The following is a 14,120-nucleotide window of genomic DNA, read 5'->3' as shown; positions in this document are numbered from 1 at the left end:
CCCACACGCAATCAGCGTCGCATAAATCAAAGGCCACAGCCACCGTGTGAGACGTGACCCCACGCTTTCATACACACTCATGTATTCTCTCTGCAAGTCTCAAGTGCAGGTACACACACGCACACACACACACACAGGCACACACACCACACACACGGTGCACAGACACACCACACACACATCCTGGCCTCCTGAATAATGAAGGTATTCTCGCACTGCGGTCAGTTTGAATGCCGTGATTAATTTTATGCTGCGAAAGTCTATGGAAGAGTTGAGAGAAGTGCTTATCACAGTAATGCTGTAAGTAATATCATTACTATGGCAGGCAGGAAACCCAGGGTATTGTTATAATGATGGGTAATGCATGCATTATATAGCATGGCGGCGCTCACTACATGACTGCGTTGGTTGGCACTTCCATTTAAAACAGCAAATTTTGAACCTTAATATCTCAGTTTCAAAACCAATACTACTAAAATAGCAATGGCAAATAGCTTGATTTGTATTGCTATATTGCGCCATTTATGTGTTATGGATACCCTTAAAAAATTAGCATAAAACATGAAGATAACTACATTTAAATCCAAGGGATCCCGACACAAGACCACTCATTCCGTGGGTAATTCATAAATATACATGCTTATTCTCATTTGAAAATGTTTCTAAAATTTCTCAATTTCGACAACAAATTGTCCAGAGACCTAACATGGCAAGACACAATGCCAATTGGGTGAAGCTAATCTGAAGTTCTAAATGGACCGTTATGTTCAGCGACATTATTGTGTGCAGGTGGTAGCTAGCTAGATGACATTACATATCACAACGACAGGCTAGCAGCTGCCAGTCTCACAGACTGTCCAAAGTGGCAAGCATTTCATTTGTGAAAAAGTGTCAACAGGTGATTCGGTTAGCAGAACAAGAGAGCACAAATTGAAATTAGCAGAGGATAAATTCCACACAGATATAAGGAAGTTGGAATGTAATGTTAGTTTAATTTGTTATTCTTGAAAATGTATTATTTTTCATTATCATGGCTGGTTTTCTGTTTACATTCATAATTCATTGCACCCATATTCCCCTGTGATGTCTGTGTCCTTATGTAACTCTGAGCCCGAGTCACTTACCTGTCTGCGTGAATCACTATTCGGGTGTTTTCGGAATTTTTCCCATGATTCCTTCTTAGTCTTGTTTTTTCTTACTTCCTGCTTTTACTCCATTCATGTTTGTAGATAGCTCTAATCTACAAATAACAACAAAAATAGATTTTGTAATGATATTAACACATTAATTGTCTGTCCAACTAACTAACAGTCACTAGTTTGGGGTAATTATAATTTAATTGCGCAAACTAACAGACCAACTTTATCTCTATTTCTATACTGCTCTATAACTCCGTCTCTTGGTTCTATCTCTAAATTGCCTGCCTTAATTTAGCAAAGTGTTCGCAACTGCTTTCCATTATCACTACGTTCCTTAACTCTGTGCAATTGTCTACTCCCTAGTCTGGAGCTGTTTGTGTTACAAGCGTGTCTTTGTGAATCCAGTCCGCGTCTTTATGCATTCCCATGTTATTGTATAATTGCCCTTTCATGTTTCTCACCTGATGTGTATTTGTTAGATCATCCTCAGTCCCATGCCCCGCCTATTTTGTCTTATCCCTCAGTGTATTTAAACTCCATTCTCAGTAGTTTCCACTGTCAGAACGTTGATCTATATTTCAGAGCCGATTATTTGTAAGCCTGTCATACTAGAGATTCCTGAGAGCTTGCCTTAGCCTTCAGTTTTGTTTGCCATTCTGATTTTTGGTTTTTGATCTTCTTGCTGCCTTTTTCTACGACTCTCTTGCCCTGTCCTTTTGTACCTCGCCTTTCTGATCATCTGGATTTTTTGACCTTGGACTGTACCCTCACTATTCTGAAAATAAACTACTAATTCTGAATATCCCCTGGTCTGCATTTTGGTCTCTGGAACAGTACATAACAGAAGTATTTTTTCCACACAGAGCATGGTCATAAACACCAACAAAGTGAGTTCACTAGGCTAGCCAGCTAGCTTAAGCTACAAAACGGCAGTGACAGTGTTAACGTCAGCTAGTTAACTAGCTAGCCTATAGTTAGGGTTTTAAAAGTACTTATACCTTCCTAGCTAGCCACTGAATGGCTGATGAGATATGGGATATTTCTCATTAACATTACACATGAGACAACATACAATCTTGGTAGGAAAGGTAACTTAATATGCAAATACCGTGCTGGTGTGGCAGGTAGTTGGCATCTCCTTGAGATTTGACTGAAGAAATGGGTTTCAGACAGCAGAATTATTGAAATTGAAAGGAATGACACTAACTATACTTTTAAATCATGCATCATTATGCATACTGCCTAGGTATGAAAGCAAAACCTTTGGTGAGAACTCACTTAAAGCAAGAAAACAAACAATAAAATAAACAGGTTGTGGGCCGAATAGATTCTTACAGCCAAGTTCTCAGCCAAAGTTTTATTTGTAATGCATGATGTTTTAAGTGAAAGGTTTGCATTGGCTGAAAGCCTCAAAAGACAGGAATTGATCATGCTAACGCTAACATCAGCCTGTTCTCCATCACGGTAACAGCATAGATATTTGACAACATGCTACAGCCCTGTAGTTTTTATTCATTCATTTATACCCAATTATTTGCATAGTATTAACATGGCAGCATATTAAATGAAACAGATACAACCATAATTGTATATAATACATTACAACATTAAAATTATATTTCTTACAGTGATAATAAAAGTGATTTGTGAGTGACACTATCATTGAGTGAATGTGAATGGACAGTAGTTAGCCATGACATATATGAATAATTATGTTTAGGCCCATATACGTATATACTGTAGTCTAGATATCTGCCTCTACACTTCCAGAACAACATACAGTAGGCCTATATGAATGAGATCATAGCAATATACACCCTATACTCTACAACATACACTTTAATGCAGGATCTATCAATTAATCACAGTAGTTTAAAAATCGTATGCTATGTACCAACACCGTTTGTGGGCAAGCTATGTTGAAGAGTGATACAAGAGGTGGTACCAAGTGGGACACATTGGACATGTTGGAAATAAAGCATGCTTTAGAAAAGTGCAAAATAAGTATACTACCTCTAACTTTAAAGGTACTATAGGTAAGATTTTTGTGTTAAAACATTGTTACAAGGCCATTGTAAATCCCTTCCTATCATTGAAAAAGGCTCACTGAAATGTTGACTCACTCTCTGCCTGTGTTTATAGTCCTTAAATTCGGGTTTCAAAATATACAGTTGACGCACCAACACTCTGTACCAAGACATTGTACAGCAGTAAAATAATTCAAGCTCATTGGTTGGCAATTGGTTCTAATTGCCACATCCAATGGCGTTTCAATGTCAGGGCATTCACAGAGAAGGGGAGGGATAAACAGTGTTGTGGTTTGAGCGTGTTTGTTGCTGCAATTCCTTTCTTGACCATTAGAAGTCTGAAATTACCTATTGTACCTTTAATATGCAAAATACCAATACATTTTACAGTGCACTATTTTAAGATTGTGAATTCTTTGAGAGGTTGGAATCTTAAACAATCTGCCCAATGGTGAACACATGTTGTTTGGCATAGAGTAGGCATTATACATGGCTGTAGCATGTAGCATGCTGTCAGAGATCTGTGCTGATACCGTGACGGAGAGCAGGCTGATATTCACGTTAGGGCTGATCAATATAATATCCTGTCTTTTGAGGCTTTTTAGCACATGCAACCATTTCACTGAAAACATAGTTTTTTGTGATTAATCTACAGTGTGTGCATGAACTAGACGTGCACTATACTGAAATAAAAAAGGGAAACACTGAGTGCTTTGTGGACCATTACGAGTGCTGATGTAAGCAGGCAGCGTCGCGGGGGGGGGGGGGGGGGGGGGGGGGTGGCGCGTGTCGTGAGCGCAGTGGGATGCTGGGAGAAATTAGCATTCCATTCGCCGCCGACCCCAAGCGTAATATTTATTCAGTGCCAGGGCTTAGCCTTTTTAAATGGCTAGCACTTGATATTTACCGATACCAGACCTGCTTCTCTGTAATAAAATGTATTCATTCAGAGAAATGGGTTCTGACACTGCACGCGGGGGGAAGAAAGGGAGGGTCCCACAGCTGCGCCCTCAGGACCAGAGCCGCGATGACAGAGCCAGGCTTCAGCATACCGAAAACGGGCAGAGCTGCTATATGACATCAATGACTGGCTTGTTGAGCCAATCATTACATTGTGCTACGGGGAGAAAGACCTTTTGATTGGATCAAATGAGCCGGTGGTTGAGAGCTCGTCGTAGCTTCGCCCAATTTGTGGTTCATGAAAAGCTCACTTTCTCTCCTTCGCTGCTCAAGAGTGCATTAACCCAGGCTGAAACAAACGGCCGGAGCTTCATTATTGCTCATTGTGCGGTGTGGCAATGTGAGGATGCTAAGCTGCCATTGGCCCTTGACTGTATGTTTTGGAAAAGGATGAGCCCACCTGCTTGCCAGTTCCCCGGTCTGTTTTCTTTTGGGAAATTGAGGAAAAAAAAAAGACATACACTTTCATACCCCGCCCCCCCCCGCGCACGCCGATATCGACGGAGCGGGAGGCATACAGCGTTGTTGAGAGCTTGATTGATGTCCGTTCGGTGGCCAGGCGCTAATGGCGGCTTGTTTATCTGACGGCGGGGTGTAATGAACGACCTTGAGCGCGCGCGGCCCTTTCCCAACGTTCCCGCTCCCTCTCCCCGCTCTTACGAGCGCCCCGAGGAAATTAGAGGCCTTGCGGTGCGGCGGAGTGCTTTTCTTTTCCCAGAGAACCTTGTTTCTTCTTTTTTTTTTATCCCCCCCCCCCCCCCTTCTGCGGCTCGCCGTAAAGAATTTGATACAGGGGGGAAAGGAAGCCGAACCTGAGCGAGTAAATGAAATATTGATCCGTGCCTGCCTGGCCTTGCCTTCACCTTGTCCCGATTCTGTGAGTTACTGACTGCTCCGTTTTGGTTGTAATAGGAATTATTACGGAGGGCCGGTGCGAGTAATTACTTGGCACGGCAAAAAAGGAGGCAACCGTCATACGTTTTTGTAAAAATGTTATTTACCGCACAACCGCCCCCCCCCCCCCCTCCCTGACCGCCTGGCTTTTTTGGTCCCGTCTCTCTTAACCTTGATTCAATTCTCTTAACCGCCATTAATCATTGCCTTTGTCTGGAGGAAGTTTATCAATAGTATCAGACGGGAGGCGCTACACTTCTGAAAGAAAGGGAGGAAAAAGCATCAGCCACCAGCTGCAGAAGGAAAACAAAATGGAGGAAAAAAGGGAAGAAAGAAAGGAAGGTGCATGTGGTCTGGTGGGAGGCTGCTGGGCTTCAGGACAGGGTTGGGTGGACAGGGCAGGACAGACAGTGTGGGGGGACAGGGCAGGACAGTGTGGGTGGGCAGGGCAGGGCAGGCAGTGTGGGGGGACAGGGCAGGGCAGGCAGTGTGGGGGGACAGGGCAGGACAGACAGTGTGGGTAGGACAGACAGGGCAGGACTGGCAGTGTGGGTGGGCAGGGTAGGACAGACAGGGCAGGACAGGTGGTGTGGGTGGGCAGGGTAGGACAGACAGGGCAGGACAGGTGGTGTGGGTGGGCAGGGTAGGACAGACAGGGCAGGACAGGTGGTGTGGGTGGGCAGGGTAGGACAGACAGGGCAGGACAGGTGGTGTGGGTGGGCAGGGTAGGACAGACAGGGCAGGACAGGTGGTGTGGGTGGGCAGGGTAGGACAGACAGGGCAGGACAGGTGGTGTGGGTGGGCAGGGTAGGACAGACAGGGCAGGACAGGTGGTGTGGCTCTCCCATGGACAGGTCATAATTACAATCATTTATAATTTGTTATTTACTGACACTTTTATCCAAAGCAACTTACAGTTGGTGAGACTAAGCAGGGGATTCCGTACTCAAGGGCTCAACAGCTGTGCGGATCTTATCGTGGCTACACTGGGGTTTGAACCACAAAACTCCCAGGGACCCAGTCATGCCCCTTAGCTGCTATGTTACAGGCTGCTCCAGGTTGCCAATCCATTGCACAAAAGGATTCACTGTACACAAATTAAAATGTTCACAAATAACCAGAGAAAAGGAACTATTGTACTGAATGTATTATAGCAATGTCATTTTGAGCAACACCTGTTAGAGATGCTTTCTGGGATGCTGGAGAGATCAAACGGGCAGTCACTTGTGTGACGCACTTTTGCACTCATTACTCTGGGAACATAGTGCCCCTTCAACAGAAGGACATGTGTCCCCAACACCTCACCCCTCTCTATAAGAAAACCACACAGTTAAAGATTGTGATGTTCAGTGCACAATCAATGGGCTTTTAACTTACATAGAGCCCTTATGGCCAATTATGGTGTTTGGTGTTTGTGGGTAACAATCGGGAGAACCTCTGGCCAAAGCACTAGTGAAAAGTCTCAAGTGTTTTAGTCATGTAATGAGACTTAAAATCTTCTATTTCTTCTTCTCTGAAGTAGAAACTATTAGCTTGTTTTAAGTTGCATTTTGTTCGACAATGAAACGGTCTCACCCCATTTGGCACATCCTGAAATTAGAAACTCACTGGCCATATTTTTGTCTTGTCTAGCAAAAGAGTAATGGTAATCCGTTTTTTATTCTAAATATAAGACTAATATACTTAGAAAACGCTCAGAGGGTAAGACTTCTCAGTCCAAGTTGTATCATTGCAATGCGTGAATATGATACTGCTCATGTTTGACTTCCAGTGCTCATGTTTATCAAAGTCTTTAGTGCAGAGATTCCTCTGGCTGCCTGAAGCCTCCACGCCTCCTGTGCTATTTTCAGTACACTTTCAGGTGGTCTCCCCATGACCAGATCAAGCACACTCCATCTACATTATATTACCCCACTCAAGCAAATTTAATCTACATTTGTGGAGTTTTAAGATCCTTGAGATGCTTGGTACCTTACTGGGAAGTGATCTCTGGACACAAGGGGGAAGGGGGAAGGGGGGGGGGTTAAACGAGAATATAAAATTGATCAAGCGGGATGGAAAGGATGATTGTTGGGCTTGCAGGGGGCAACAGAAAGACAGATTGCAGTCGAGCTTGGACTAGAGTGATTGAATGTGAGTTAGCATCGCTTTTCTTCCTGGAGCCTACCTGCGATCTTGCGGCCTCCTGGGAAAGAAAGATGCAGCTCTTCCAATCAGCGAAACATTGATGGGAGGCTGCCTTCTTCGCCGAGCTTTGCCCATCACTCCAGTCTAAGAAAAGTAAGATTGCAGTTATTGTTCTGGACTGGTAAATGTTCATGACATTTGTAATAATACAAATAATTCATATTATAATAATATATTTAGAGAGCAAGAGCAATCTATTTGGACCTTTAATTGCATAGCAAATTAAAAGTGCATTAAAATGGGAAAATAAAATTGAAGTAATTAACAAACAAATTCTGATAAATGGAAACCGAAAAAAAACAAAAAACATTCTTGATCCGGCTCTGTACTGAATTTTATATTCGTACTCAATTTGGTTAAAGTGCACAATTGCACTCAATGTGCTTAAAGTGCACAATAATGTAAATTTTTTATCACATTTTATTACATTTTATTACATTTTCCTCACCAAGTTTCACCAAATTAAAAATTACAACACTTTTTTACGTGAAGCTGAGATCAAGGAGGATTCAAGCTGTTCAATTGATTGTGTAATACAAAACAATCAATTTACTGCTGGTCAGCAGCAATGTCTCCTGATGTCACTCCAATAAATGATCTCAGAGGATACATGGCTCAACATTTGACAAAAAAGCTAAAATTCAAAATGTTGGAGAAACACACCTCACAGATTTCACATGTTTAGGGTGAGTCGATGCTGATGCTTCCATCTGTGATGTTGGTACAGTGTCACCACAATCTTTCAGCATCTGCACGTCTATTCACCAAACAGATGTCATCCCTGACTGTCCTGGCTCGAGACTCCACTGCTACTGTCCAGACCACCAGTTTCACCATCGCACTGTCCCAAGCAATGGCTACTCCACAGGGATTCCAGGAACCTCAGCTGCCCCCACCATGGTACTACTCAGGAGAGTCAGATCCTGTCGCGGGTTCCTAGCCCAGTGCTCCCTTGTTTGAACTTTGTTGAACTGCAACCTCATCTTTTCCTCCGGAGCGGGCTAAAGTAGCATATATTATTACCCTTCTCTTTAGCAAAGCGCAGTCCTGAGGAACAGCATCCAGGGAGTCAGAAGACTGAGTAACCACTTTGTTCAAGACCTTCGCTGCTGAGATGAAAAAAAGTTTTTAACAAGACATCTGAGGCAGGAACAGCACAGCATGTTGGACTAATTGAGTCTATTGACTTTGGTGGCCTCTTCTGGTTGGAACAAAGTAGCACTATATGACACCTTTTTACATGAACTTTCAGATAAAGTTCAAGATTCATTTACAGGGTGTGACCTGCCCCAGGAACTGGATGGATTTGTGGACCTGGCGATCTGAGTGGACACACGTCTGCAGAAACGACAGAGCGATCGTTGACCTTGTCTGCCCAGTGCTCCAGTGTCCACTCCAGTACCCACACTTGAACCAATGTAGATCGACTGGAACTCAGCCCCCAGGAACATAAGCACTGCATACCCAAGCACCTGTGTCTGTACTACGGGGCAACTTCTTGTCTAAATGCCTGTTAAAAGGACTACGCCCGTCAATGAGAGAGGAGGTCCTGAGGAGCACTTCCCTGACACCAGCCTCCTCCACTTCCCGATCCACCCTGGTTGTCCTGCTTGCTCAGAAGGCCGCCCAGGTCACCATGGTTCTCACAGAATGTTTGCAATGTTCTTAGAGAAGTACAGCCTGTTGTCCATTACCACTCCGAAGTTTCTTGCACTGGGGGATGAGGTCACTCTGGTATCCCCTAGTGAGATGGAAAAATCGGAGAAGGGAGAGGTTAGAGCAGGTATGAAGATTACCTCCGTCTTACCTGGGTTGAGCTTTAGATGGTGGTTGCCCATCCAGCTCTGGATGTCTCTCAGACAGGCGGAGATACGGGTAGAGACCTCTGTGTCCGATGGGGGGAAGGAGAGAAAGAGTTGGGTGTCATTGGCATAAAAATGATATGACATGCCATGAGCTGAGATAACAGGGCCAAGGGATCGGGTGTAAATCATTACCTGTGTACACACTCACCAAACACTTTATTAGGAACATTTTTACTTTATTACACCTACTTATTCATTTGATTATCTAATCAGCCAATTGTGTGGCAGCAGTGCATACAATCATGTAGATAAGGGTCAGGAGCTTCAGTTCAGTTAATCAACCATCAGAATGGAGAAAAAATGTGATCTAAGTGACTGTGGAATGATTGTTGTTGACAGACAGGGTGGTTTGAGTATCTCAGATTTTCATGCACACTCGTCTCTAGAGTTTGCAAAGGATGGTGCAAAAAACCAAAAAAAATACACAGAACAGCAGTTCTGCAGACAGAAACACTTTGTTAATGAGAGCCATCAGAGAAGAATGGCCAGACTGGTCAAAGCTGACAGGAAGGTGACAGTAACGCAAATAAGCACACATTATAACAGCAGTATGCAGAAGAGCATCTCTGAACGCACAACGCATCATAACTCTTAAGTGGATAGGCTACAGCAGTAGAAGTCTGAAAAATATATAATAAAGTGCTCACTGAGTGTATAGCAGATTGTCTTGCTCCTTGCCTTTGTGATCGTGTCTTGCTCTCTTGCGTTTCCCAGTCCCCGTTGCCATGTTTACCTGTCACACTTCCAAGCCCACTGCTCCAGTCCCTTCACCCAGCTCACGGTCCTCTTAATATGGGGATTCCAGTTTACAAGACCAAGACAATGATAACTACTGTCTTTTCTCTTTCATACCATAACTATGGACTCTGGTCTTTTCATGCTTATTTTAGATGTATGGCAAAGCTACAGTCTCTGAATGCCAACTCTCACTCATTTCTCAGACTTGTTAATGACACATTCTGTGAAATTCTGGCCCAACTGCCAGTTTTCATTTCACACCCAAGTCTTGTTTTCTATGAAATTGAACCTTTTGTCTGTATGTCATAATACCCTGCTGGAAAAAGAAACAAAGAGTTCCCCACACAAATCATCAGCAGTTGATTAAATTTTTTTACATCACCACTTTGAGTCCCAGGATGGAAAATGTTTCAGGGCATCATTAGTGTTTAATTTGAAATGAAATATTCAGCCTAGTTGGAGGGTTGGCAGGTTTTATTTGTGGTGAAAATAAAACATATTCAATAAGATAAAGCAGCTTACCTTACAATATGGAATCAGGGAGGACAAGCATTTCACAGCACCTAGGGAACTGCAGAAGAGCTCATATTTTGAAAAATGTAATGGTTGAGCAGATGCACAACACTCAAATGAATTTGCCTACCACTGCCGGTTCGGTCCTCTGAGGGAGACTGTAAAAATCGCAAATTTAACAGGGGTTTTAACTCTGCTGGGCACAGATGAATCCATACAGCAGCATATTTAAACTAACCATGAAATTGAAAAATGCTGACAAAGCAAACATTTTATTGGATAGTGACTGCCTGGGTTGTGGGTAATTAAGAAATTGATTGTCCTTACCATTGATGAGTCGGCAAAAAGCTTCATTCTGATGATAGCCAATCAGCTGAGGGAGCTTTGAAGGCTAAAGGTACAGTTAAGCTGAATACTGGACAGTCTGCTGGACACTTGAGGTTAGAATACCTCAGTTTAATTTCAAGATTGAAATAATAATGATAATAATAATAATAATAATAATAATAATAATAATAATAATTTGTTATTTAGCTGACGCTTTTATCCAAGGCGACTTGCAGTTGATTGGAATAGGCAGGGGACAATCCGCCCTAGAGCAATGCAGGGTTATGGGCTGTGCAGATCTTATTGTGGCTATGCTTAGGCTTGAACCACCAACCTTCTGGCTCCCAGTCATGGACCGTAGCCACTAAAAATGAATCATTGGATCATTACGCTGGACACCTGAAGGGGGGGGGGGTAGGCCTGGGGAGAGGGAGGGGGAGGAGGGCCTTTCATGATCTGCTTTGGGAATGTCCTGAAGAAGTTGTTGTCCTGCAGACATATATCAGCTACCCACAAAGCCCATATAAGGTCCTCTTACCAGCCCATATACGGTCCTCTTACCAGCCCATATACCGGTCCTCTTACCAGCCCATATACGGTCCTCTTACCAGCCCATATACGGTCCTCTTATCAGCCCATATACGGTCCTCTTACCAGCCCGTATACCGGTCCTCTTACCAGCCCATATACGGTCCTCTTACCAGCCCATATACGGTCCTCTTATCAGCCCATATACGGTCCTCTTACCAGCCCATATATAGTCCTCTTACCAGCCCGTATACAGTCCTCTTACCAGCCCATATACAGTCCTCTTACCAGCCCATATATGGTCCTCTTACCAGCCCACATACGGTCCTCTTACCAGCCCATATACGGTCCTCTTACCAGCCCATATACGGTCCTCTTACCAGCCCATATACAGTCCTCTTACCGAGTGAGAGGAACCAAATTAATGCTCAGGGACAGAAGTATGGAAATATATTTTAAGAATTAGTTTTACATATTTATATTTCTGCTGCTGAAAACTTAAAACTTTAAACGAATGCAGTGAATGTATAACCACAACAATGTTTGCGATTCTGTCTTACGACTGGCCAGAGTTGCTGAGTTGCCTGAAAAGGAATCATGCTTAAAATTGTCGTGCTTCCTCTAGGTTCGGAGAGCATCTGTGGTGGCATAGAATGTTCAATGTAATTGCATTGTCAATGGCATGGCATTTCTAAGGTTGTTCACCTGCGATGACTGTTGTCTCCAAGCAACTAGGAGCATGAGCCCACCTTTCAAAAATAAATCCTGTTATTGATGATCTTTCTATTTTGTGGCAGCTGTGCTTATATTGTGTGCCACAGATGAGTCTGCACAGGGGTAGTGCTGGTCAGCCATGCAGTCCACGGTGTAACAGAACAACCAGAACTGTTTTTCTGGAGATATTTGCTTTGTCCATTTACTGTTGACAATGTGTAAATATGTTCTGCTTGCTCCTTGCCTGATTCAGACACTTTTTCAGATTAGCCACTTGAAAAATGGACCCATCCTCTTGTTTGTGGGAATTATAATTGGCCGCTTACTGTAAATGCACTGCAAGAAGAAGCAGTAGAAGCAGAAGCAGAAGCGCATGGTAAGATAACGAGTATGTTTTACATTAAAGATATGGAATGGTGATACTGTAATTTCAGTGTCAGGAGACATCATACAGATATCATATGGCCAGTGAAGCTCCCATCATGCCCTTGGGTACCTACAATGCCCCCTTTACTGACCCCTGTCAACTCCTAATGCTCTCTTGATCCAGAGGCTGGGATATTGGGGGCAATCTCGCCATGTCAGACTGATGTAGATGTTGACAGTGAACATGAAGGTTGGAACCGTACTCTGGAGTGGCAAAGGGAGAGGTTCTGGGAGAAGGGCAGGCCACAGACTTCCCCCATGCCAGCGCTGTCGATCTCCGTTGTCTGAGCAGAAAGTTTAGAGTTATTAGTTATGGGATTAAGTGTGTGTGGGTGGGGGTTTTATAAGGCATTGTCCTTGCCTTCTATGACTTTGAGGCATGGCCCATCTTTTGGAATTATCTGTCAGTACATTACATTTAATTTAGCAGACTCTTTTATCCAAAGCGACGTGCATATCAAGGTCATACAACAAGCAGCCGAACATGTCAGATAAGGTACAATTTATACATGATTGGTTGTAAGGCCACGAACATATGTCCATTACACAAGGTAGATAGGCCAGGTCTGGAGCTACTATACCAAGACAACTACAACTTCAGGAACTACAGTACTGAGACAAAATGTAAAACTCCTAGATTAAGGTATAAAATTCAAGGTATAAAATATATAGATAGACAGGTGAAAAACAAGTGACAATTATTATAAAGGTTAGGGGACTCCCGCAAAGGAGAACGGGTACAGCCGTTACCCCACCCACCCCCCTCACCCTAGGCCGTGGTACACAGAGAGGGGTGATGTCCGACTGGCTCCAGTACAGGAAGCGGGGCATGAGGAGGGTCTTTCCAGACGGGCCCTGACTCTGCGCTCCTCGAGCCGCCTCCTCAGGGCTTCTGTACGGGGAGAATCAATTCTTATGAGCCTGCGATCTCGGCGAGACCTCCAGCTTATTGCAATTTAATATAGCCGGCAATATTACTGCAGGAGCGGGCTTGCAACATAAGCTCTCGGAAGTGGAGTGGAGTTTATGAGACCCGCCACACACTAAATCTTACTGCTGACAAAGCTTTTTAATCTCTCTCTGCTCGGGATCCGAGCTGTTATTAATTCAACCGATGGTCTCTGCAGGCTCTCTTTACGAGGCAAGCTCTGCTACCTGTCAACTTCAAACAGAGTGAAGAACAAGGCAGAAATCACATGTTTTAGAATTCTTGACATACTTTGCACTATGGGAAGGAACCTGGAAAAAAGCAGATAGAAAGCAGCAGTGTAGCCAGAAATATTCATATATTTGGGCTTGCGTAGAATGGGGGGGGGGGCGGGTGATTGTGTGTGTGTGTGTGTGTGTGTGTGTTTTGGCGGGGGGGGGGTGGGGGTAGGCTTGTATTTGCAAAATGGGTGAGGGTTTGTCATTGTGGTTATGAAATGGGGGGGGGGGGGATTTCTCTCCTGAATTTTGAAAAGTAAATAGCATAAATTGATTGTCAAAAGAATTGGTCAAAAAGATTCACAGCTGGGGGTGATGGTTCAACCAAGATAAATGGGTGGGCCAGGATGCCATCTAGGTCACCAACACCAGTCGCTGAAAAGTCCTGTTGACAGAAATACTAATATGGTGTCGCTGAGTGCCTGGATAAACATATTGCATCTAAAAATGCAAGTGATATTAATGAACTGTGATTTATATCAATGCTTTAATGTCCTAGATCCATTTTTTGTCTTTGAGAGATATCTCCATATCTTCATTATGTTCTGCTGCTATCCGGCAGAAAAAAGGTTTTGCTGTAATAAATGGTGCAGTGA

General features: G+C 43.6%; 1 long non-coding RNA gene across 2 annotated transcripts; it reads right to left on the bottom strand.

The window, feature by feature from the left end:
• Positions 1–1,129: 1,129 nt before the first annotated feature.
• Positions 1,130–9,345, bottom strand: LOC133110964 (uncharacterized). 2 transcript variants are annotated; one of them, XR_009704950.1, is made up of 4 exons: positions 9,015–9,345; positions 7,188–7,291; positions 2,248–2,289; positions 1,130–1,240 (listed from the first exon to the last, which is right to left on the bottom strand). It is a non-coding gene; the product is annotated as an uncharacterized LOC133110964 (long non-coding RNA). The 2 variants fall into 2 exon arrangements; XR_009704951.1 differs by lacking the exon at positions 9,015–9,345 and adding an exon at positions 7,871–8,264.
• Positions 9,346–14,120: the final 4,775 nt, after the last annotated feature.

Source organism: Conger conger, chromosome 15 (genome assembly GCF_963514075.1).
Source record: "Conger conger chromosome 15, fConCon1.1, whole genome shotgun sequence".
NCBI classification, from domain to species: Eukaryota; Metazoa; Chordata; class Actinopteri; order Anguilliformes; family Congridae; genus Conger; species Conger conger.
This window is presented reverse-complemented; position numbering and strand designations above follow the sequence as displayed.